The 9,249-nt window shown below is 45.8% G+C and overlaps 1 long non-coding RNA gene across 1 annotated transcript; it reads left to right on the forward strand.

Annotated features, from left to right (window-relative positions):
- The first annotated feature begins 236 nt into the window (after window positions 1-236).
- Window positions 237-1,709, forward strand: LOC125011062. The gene is made up of 4 exons (XR_007113113.1): window positions 237-351; window positions 424-543; window positions 638-718; window positions 810-1,709. It is a non-coding gene; the product is annotated as an uncharacterized LOC125011062 (long non-coding RNA).
- Window positions 1,710-9,249: the final 7,540 nt, after the last annotated feature.

Here is a 9,249-nt window from a genome sequence, read left to right on the forward strand (position 1 = left end):
AAAAAACAAAAAAAAAAAACAAAACTGCATGTGTGAATATATTTATATGTGTGTGTGTGTGTTTCACTAAAGTATTATAATAATAAATTGTTTTCTGGTTATAGTATATCCTTCTCAGACCGTAATCTGGCCAGGGAGCGGACTGTTTGAAGGTAGAAGCACTAACACTCTTCCGCTTTCCTTTGACTGTGTATCCCAGAATGTATGTGATAGATTCTATTGACTTGTATTATACTTTTGCAGGTGACGAAGCAATACTAGACAGCGTTTTGGATTACGAGAACGAGAGTGGACTTCTATCTCTATCTGAAATTCATGCAACAGACAGGCCCGAGACACCTCCGACTAACGGTAAGAAGAAGAAGTATAAATTTTAAATAAATAAGTAAAATAAATCTAAACCCGTCTCTCTCCATTTTGTAGAGTGCAGACCAGAACCCGCTCACAAGGTGGACAAGGCTACTTGTACCAGCGAAGACGGTGTCTACCCGCTACTCGTCATACCCGACACGCCAGAAAAGCAAGTCAGACAACCGGCTAACAGTAAGAATTATTATTTATTTATTTTTTTTAAGAAACTAAATGATTATAAGTAAGTCATGTCACTCATTGTGATATTTTAACATGATTCTGATAGCTAAAGAAGCTGACACTGACGGAGGACCATCTGGATCCGAAATTAGCATACCAGAAGCGCCAGAGAAAGCCGTGACTGACGGTAAAAAATAAAATACAAATTTTATACAAACTTAAAATAAATAATAGCTAATCAGCTAAATAAAATAAATACTTCTTTATCTATTCTGTAGACTCCAGGCCATACCCCAGACTGAAGCATTCCACTAGAAGAAGCGGCAGGAGGAATACGAGGAGATCAGCTTCAGGACGTCGGGGTCTATCGAGAGGGAAGGTTGTGAAAACTTTTTGGAAAATACTGACTTCTGTTTGTGAATTGACCTCAGCGTTGACTAGGTAGAATCGTGTGTGTTGTAATGATGAATGATCAAGGGGAAAATTCGGTCTCGCAGTCAGCTCTGTTATCTTTACAGTCTTCGGTCTCGCAGTCAGCTCTGTTATCTTTACAGTCTATGGTTGAAGTGTTAAGCGATATCCCTCACCCGCAAACTTTACCTCCACTGGTTGAAATACAACAACAATTAGAGATTTCAAACGAGCCTCAGGCTCGCCACGAACCTTCGGATTTACAGAATTTGGAAAGTATCGATGTAGCCCTTCAGCGTTTAAGAGAAGCTCCGTCCAGTCCTCCATCCCCCGAGCTTTTACCTCCGCCGCTTGAATTACAGCCTTTAGAGATTTCAAACGAGCCTCAGGCTCGCAACGAACCTTCTGATTTTCAAAATTTGGAAAGTATCGATGTAGCCCTTCAACGTTTAAGAGAAGCTTTGTCCAGTCCTCCACTCCCGGAGCTCTTACCTCCTCCCTCCCAACCCCGCGTCGTTTGTCCGTCTAATGTACCATTACCTCGGCCGACGCAGGTTCCCTCTGTTCGTCCAACCGAAGATTCCGTGCCTGGTCCGTCTAACCTTTTACCCGTAAACGATCCGTTACCCGGGTCCGTCCTCGTACTTCCCACCTGCAACACCAGCCGCTCAGAGGGGTGCGGGTCAAAATCCTGAATCCCCCGGGAGGGTCTCCAGAGATAGGTTTAATAACATTGAAATAAGACAGATGCTAAATTTCAACTTTCCCAATCCTGTGAGTAATTTACGCAGAGTTTTATCTTAATGTGATGGAGACTTCCAAGCAGCGGTTGAACGGGCTGTATCCTATGCCAGACAGGGGGATGTGCTGCAACTAGAATTAAGGGGGGAAAGATCAAACAGCGCCTCTGTCATAGTCACACACAACGGCAGTCTACCTCTAAACCATGTTCAAGAGGCTCTCGACCGCCTTGTGCAATCAAACATGGCCATTATGCCGGAAGATGAGATGGAGTTACTTGTGCAGGTGGTACGTAGTCCTAGAGGGGGTGTTAAAAGAAAACTGCAAACCATTTTTGACGATGAAATCTGCAGGAAAAAAGCCCATTGCCTGAACATTGTCATCAATCCTGGCAACCAGCTCTGCTTTGCCATTAACCTCGCTCAGCTTTTAAACCGTGAATTAACCACGCGTCAGGCCACTGAGCACGCTAAAGTGCTACAGAATCATGCGGGGTTAGCGGACGACACGCCTGTGACTTTTAATGATATTATCAAATTTGAACAGGCTTTAGATTGCAAAATCGTCGTCTTCTTCAGAGCAGACGGTGAGCGGGCCCTGTCTAAATTCCAAACATCTGAAGGAATGCATCCTAAAACCCTCTATCTCTTCCTCCATCAGAACCATTACTATGGTATCACCAACCTGAAAACATTTCTAGGTGCACGGTACGTCTGCGGTTACTGCCACACAGGTTTTACTAACTTATGGCAGCATCAGTGCCCGGGCCGTTGTTCTGTATGCTTAACCTCAGACTGCATAAAAACCGAGACTAAACTGATTAATTGCCCCGATTGTAATATGACGTGTCGATCCGACACGTGTTATTTAAAACATAAAATACCTCGTCACCGCCCCACCGCCGGTACAGCCGCCAGCAACTGCGGTACAATTAAAAAGTGCAATACCTGCAAAGTGGTGTATTACTCAGCCATCAGCGGCAGCACCCAGCACAAATGTCGAGCTAAGACATGTCCGGTCTGTTCCGTAAAGGACCCGGGCGAGGATCATCTGTGTTACATGACTCCTTTGAAGGTCGAGACTGATTATTCGAACCGCATAGTGTTTTATGATTTTGAAACATTTGTAGATGGAACAGGCAGACACATCCCATTTTACATCAGTACACAGTCTATGCTTGGAAAGAAGTGGGGTTCCTGGGGCATGAGTTGCACAGCTAGCTTCTTTAAACACTTCAGAAAACAGAAATACAGAGGCTGCATCTTCATAGCTCACAACGCTAAGGGTTTCGACAGTTACCTGCTTCTCAATCATATAATTCAGCAAGGTATGGCACCCCGTATAATCATGCAGGGCAGCAAGGTGTTGCAGATGGTGGATGAGGCGTTCCGTCAAACATACATTGATTCGCTTTCCTTTTTAACCATGCGCCTAGCAGATATGCCCGCAGCCATGGGCCTCGATGCTGTGAATGCTCCACGCGACCAGGAACTAAGCAAAGGTTTCTTCCCCCACCTTTTCAGTTCAGAGGCTCACTTAATTATGTAGGCCCTTACCCTCCCCCAGACACTTACGGCGTAGACAGGATGCCTTCGGACACGCTGAAAAAGTTCAATGCTGGTACGCCACCAAAGCTGGCTGTACATTTGATTTCAAAAAAGAGGCGGTGCTTTACTGCAATCTCGATACTGAAATCCTGGCAGCATCATGCTTAAAGTTTCGCGAAGAATTCATTCGAGAGACACGCGTTGACCCCTTTACGTGCATTACAATCGCTTCCGCCTGCATGAAAGTCTTTAAGACAAATTTCCTCCCTCCAAACACTCTGGCTCTACCGCCCGCCGATAACTACAACCGGCAATTCAAAAACTACTCCGACTCTGGCATCCAGTGGTTAGAGTGGGTCTCGCAGAACGAAAACGTCGCTATTCGACACGCTCTGAACGGAGGAGAGAAAAACTGGGGAAATACTTTGTGGACGGCTATGCAGAGACTGACGGTGTTAAAAAAGCATGGGAGTTTCTCGGTTTTTTTTTTTCACGGCTGTCCAAAGTGTTACTCGCCTACTGAAGTGAATCGTTTGTTGCAGACTCCCTTTGAGCAGCTCCACTCAGCCTGGCAGGCCAAGCTGCTGACCCTGCGATCGGAGCTACACGTCTCGGTACAGTTCATATGGGAGCATGACTGGATCCGAATGAAAAAATCTCATGACGGAGTGAAACAGTTCCTCCTTCAGTATAGTGCACCGCAGCCCTTAAAACCTCGCGATGCGCTGTTTGGAGGTAGAACTTGTCCCATCCGTCTGAGGTACACGACAAGTGACACAGAGCAGGTTCGTTACGTCGATGTTACATCCTTGTATCCGTATGTTAACGCGCACTTTCACTACCCCCTTGGCCACCCCGAAATTATCCGTCAGGGTTTTAAAGATCCGCGTGAGTACTTCGGCCTGATTAAAGCTGTCGTGTATCCCCCTCGGAAGCTATTTCTACCTGTTCTACCGCATAAAACTGAGCGAGGTAAAACTGGTGTTTACTCTCTGCCGCGTGTGCGCTGAGATCAACCATCAAGCCGGTTCGTGCATGCATAGTGACGGAGAAAGAGCTCTATCCGGTACCTGGACGACGCCTGAATTCACGAAAGCCCTAGACAGTGGATACCGTGTAGCCCAGATAACAGAAGTCTGGCATTTCAAGCAAAAGAGTGACTCCATTTTTAGGGGCTACATCAACACCTTTCTGAAGGGTAAACAGGAGGCTTCTGGTTTCCCCCCTGAAGCATCGGATGAGGCTAGCAGAGAAAATTACATCAGAGACTACGCAGCCAACCAAGGTATTGAATTAGACCCCAGTAAAATCGCACCTAATCCTGCAAAAAGACAGATTGCCAAACTTTGTCTCAACAGCTTTTGGGGAAAGTTTGCCCAGAGAACCAACTTAGGTCAGACCACCCTCGTCAGAAAACCTGAAGAGTTTTTCAAGTTTCTGTTTTCAGAGCAGTACGATGTAAAGTATTTTGGCTTCTGAATGATGAGGTGGCTATGGTGCAGTGGCAGTACGGTAACGGTACATCCTCCCTCCCGGGAAAAGCAATAACATCTTTATCGCAGCGTTTACCACATCCTATGCTCGACTGACTCTTTACAGGTATATGGAGATGGTACATGATCCCGAAAGGATTCTGTACTATGACACTGACAGCTTGATTTATGTCGTCAGAGAGGGGAGATGCCTCTTCCACAGGTAACTACCTGGGGCAGCTGACGGACGAGCTGGGCGGGACTAAAATTCAAGAGTTTGCAGCAGCAGGTCCTAAAAGTTATGCATATCAGACCAGAGGGGTAAAGTGTCACTGCGCGTGAAGGGTATCACAATGAACCGTCAGAGTGGTGAAGAAATTAACTTCAACAGTATTAAACAGTTGGTAGAGGGTTACATTGAGAATCCTCTCAGCGACGCTGTCATTACAGTGTCTCAGCAGAACATCGTGCGAGATAAAAAAGGCTTCACCCCTGAAAAATTCTTCATTCCAAAAGAGGTCAGGGTGGTGTATGACAAAAGGCGTCTTTTAGCTGGCGGGCGAAACCGAACCCTTTGGTTATTAATCAGAAAATGTCACACTCTCTAGGAGAAGAGATTGATTTGACCCAGATTGCAGCTTCCTTTTTCGTGTCTGGTGGTGGGTCCGAGTGGATGTGGAAAAACTGTTTTTGTAAAAAATGTTCTGGAAAACTGTGAACATGTCATGAATGATGTACCTAATAATATTGTATGGATTTATACTTCTTTTCAACCTTTGTATACTGAACTGCAAAAGAAAAAATAAAAAGATAAGATTTATTAAAGGATTACCGGATTCTTTTGAAGATGAGTCTCTTTTTCCAGCCGACCAAACACACTTGGTTATTTTGGATGATGTCATCTTTCAAGCGTCTGATCACCCAGAGGTGGTAAGGATTTTTACCCAATACCGGCATCACCGAAATATGAGCGTCATAATGCTCACTCAGAATGTGTTTCATCAAGGGAAATTCAGTCGAACCATCGGTCTAAACACCAATTATCTGGTGCTGTTCAAAAATCCCAGAGACAAACTGCAGATGAATATACTAGCTCAACAGATGTTTCCCTCCAGAAAAAAATATTTTTTAGAAAGCCTCGAAGATGCCACTAGTCAACCCGCACTCCTATTTATTACTGGATTTAACTCACCGTTGTCCAGACAGGTTCAGACTGAGAACGGGGCTACTACCCTATGAGTGGCCTGTTGTGTACATTCAGAAAGAATCATGACCAGCGCTCGTCTGAAAAGAAACGCACCCTTGCTTAAAGTTCTGGCCAAGGCCACACCAAAGAGACGGAAGGATATATTAAGGGGGTGCTCCCCAGATCTTCTCCAGACGTTGTGTGAGATCGCGCTGAATCTTTTGAAGGGGAATATACCCCTTTCACCCGCAACAATATCAGAAGTTAAAAAGATATAAGAAAAATATCAGACTCATTGCTGATAAGAAAGCCAGCGTGAAGAGTAAACGCAGGGTGTTACAAACAGGAGGCTTCCTTTTCCCTCTGCTTACAGCGGCCATTCCTATTATCGGGGAATTAATAGGAGGACTCGCTAGACGATAATCCTCCCTCCTACTCCCATGGCTCTGAAGACGACGCAGAAAATGTTTTTGGTGTCCCCCGCATCAGTTAAACCGCCTGAGTCAACCCACGGCTGCTACAGGTAGCACCATCAGGCAAACAGCCCAGCAAGATTTGGATGTAAAGATGCGTGAGATATTAGAGGAGAGAGGTTTAAATCCTTATGAAAAAATTAAAATGTACAACGCTTTGCTCCAACGCTATCTCAGCCTCAGCAGACAAGGGGAGAATGAACTTCAACCCATAACTCTGAGTCTACCGCAAGAAGAGGTACATCAGGCAGAGAACGCAGAGGTGAAAGGTCAGGAAGTGGGGGAGGAGGAAGATGTTTTAAAAGTCTTCCGACACGCAGTCGAAAAAACGCAGAGTATGTGATGAGAAAACTATCCAAGAGCCCCAGTAGCTGGACGTCGAGAGGTGAATTTATCTACAGGGGTAAAGCCGTGAGAGGCTCTCATATGCTTGATCTGGTAAAACATCTGACCTCTTCCTATAAGAAAGTGAATGATCAGCCACCGGAAGGATGGATAGAATTTCTAAGTACTCTGTCAGAGCTCAATATTCCCGAGAGCTCTGTGACTAACCCCCAGGCCCGTGAGCAGTTCAGGAGACTCAAAAACTCTGGCCCCCTGCAGACGCACGCTGCTGCTGCTGCTGCTGTTGCAGAGTCCCCCTCTGTTCATCGAATGAGGGGGAGAAAAAAGAAAAAAAACGTCCGACTATGGAGTGGACGGATTTCTCTCCTTAAGATCACCAAAAAATAAATAAATGATTGCGATAATTGTACGACAATAAAGACTCTGTAAATCAGTCATTGAATAATAATAAAGCTTTATTGAATCCGTTCAACGTTGCAGACTTTTTTCCTTTCACAAACGGTAACAATCTTTAAACATTTGCAGAGAACAGGCTAGCTGGTTAGAATTCCCGCCGCAGGGTATGCTAGACATTTTTGATATTTTTTAACAAATTCAGATACCATGGCATCGTTGCGGACAGGATCGTCTTTATAGTGAGATAGCACGTCGGCGTACGATAGGCCGCTTCCTCTCAGACACAAATAATATGCACAGTGCTGACCACAGACATCCGATAATTCATGCTGGAGCTGACGATTGTGATGCAGGATCTGTTTTATTCCACGTTGACGTTCCAGGAAACGCAGGATGCTTGTAGGATAATATTCAAATTCAGGGCTGAGTCCGAAAGAGTCAAAGAATGTGGCCTTTCCATGTTTTTCCACAGTGAGCGCTAGCCAGTGCTCTCCTGGAAGATGACGAGGGTGGGTGTTCACGATATAGTATGCGGGCAGCGAGGGTTGTAGGGAGGGTAATTCATCCGAAGCCCAGACACCACGGAATACGTTACCCAGTAGTCCGCTCAGGAGTGTTTCCAGCTCAGTAGAATTCATTGTTTCAATAATAATCCACCAGCACCTGGCGTTTTGAATTGATCTCCAGAATGGAGTCGTAGCAGGCGTAGACAACCAGGGTCAGAGTGTGAGGTAAGGGGACTCGAAATCTCATTTCCAGCCTCAAACTCCCGCTGGATACTGGGGAAAGAGCCGCCACATCTTCGTCGGGGCTCAGGTTGAAAACAAATAAAGTATATCCTCTTTCGAAATCTTCGCGGTCGATGGTCAGAGGTAAATCTTTCAAATGTCTCCCAGTGGCAGTAAACATGTTATAATATTCTCTCACGGAAATGCCGTTGTTAAATTGGGGCTGGAAAGCTTTGGCCGGTACTTGTCGACCGTTATGACACAGAGCCAAGTACTCCACGTCATTGTGAGTAAAGTTGAAAGGCGAGAGATCTCTTCTTCCCGTGAAAGCGTGATGGTTCACCATCCCCAGAACAACGTATTTAGGCATGACACCCAGAAACAGGTTCTCCTGATTGCATAGTCTGGAGTTTTGAGGAATGGAATAGGTTTTCACATTAATTCTCGACATGGGGTAGAGGGCGTTGCCTTTCATCAGAGCCGCTGAATGACCTAATCGCACTGCGGGGGACACGGTTACTTTTTTCATAAACAGAGAAGCTCCCAGTATTTTGAGGCGGAAGTTGGCGTTGGCCTGACTCATCAGACAGAAAGCGTCACTCGCCCGAGTTAGTTTAATCCGCAAGTCGACGCTGTTCAAAAGAAGTCTCTCGCTAAAGAAGATGTCCCCGTGCAGGGGGCCCATCACGTGAAACTCGCTCGAGGCAGCACTAAACTGAGCTCTTTTAACCAGACCCCGATTCGGACCGTCAGCCGCCACCACGGTTGAATCCATAAATCCGGCTGTGTCTTTATAAAAACAGACCGGCTGAACACTGACTAGCAAGTGTTTCATGACTGTAGTTCAATAAAGCTCTATCAAAGCTCTTGTAGGGGTGTGTAGCGCTGGACTGAGAGATTAATCTATCTCCCAGGGTCACGTCGACCTGTGAGAAAATGGTGTTGAGGGGAAGTTGATCAGGCCCACACGAGCGTCCTGTGCCAAGTTTGTCCCATCCTCGTTAGTAATTTGTAGACGCAGGAATAGCAGAGTGTTGGCTAGATCCAGATATTTCTCTCCATCTCCCGGGATGAAAAATTCTATGGGACCGGTGTCCGTGAGAGCCGATAAAGGGGAAATCTCTGTATACTGACTCTGCTCGATAGACATCTGCGTCACCGGAGCAGCAAATAAGTCCAGTTCCGTCAATGCTGCATTCTGGTGATTTGTGATGTAATAGAGCCATTTTCAGGAGAAAATATCTTCGGCCTTCCTTCCTCTGGACCTTCTTCTCTGCACTGAATTACTATTAGCGGTTTTACTTGCGCTTTTTATGAGCTGCTACGCGACGCCCGGGGGTCTCTTCCCGGCTCGTCGAGCGAGAAGCATAAGTCCTGATCCTTCTTGGTTCTCTTCCTCTGAACCTCTCACGCGCCGAA

This window comes from Mugil cephalus, chromosome 7 (genome assembly GCF_022458985.1).
Source record: "Mugil cephalus isolate CIBA_MC_2020 chromosome 7, CIBA_Mcephalus_1.1, whole genome shotgun sequence".
NCBI classification, from domain to species: Eukaryota; Metazoa; Chordata; class Actinopteri; order Mugiliformes; family Mugilidae; genus Mugil; species Mugil cephalus.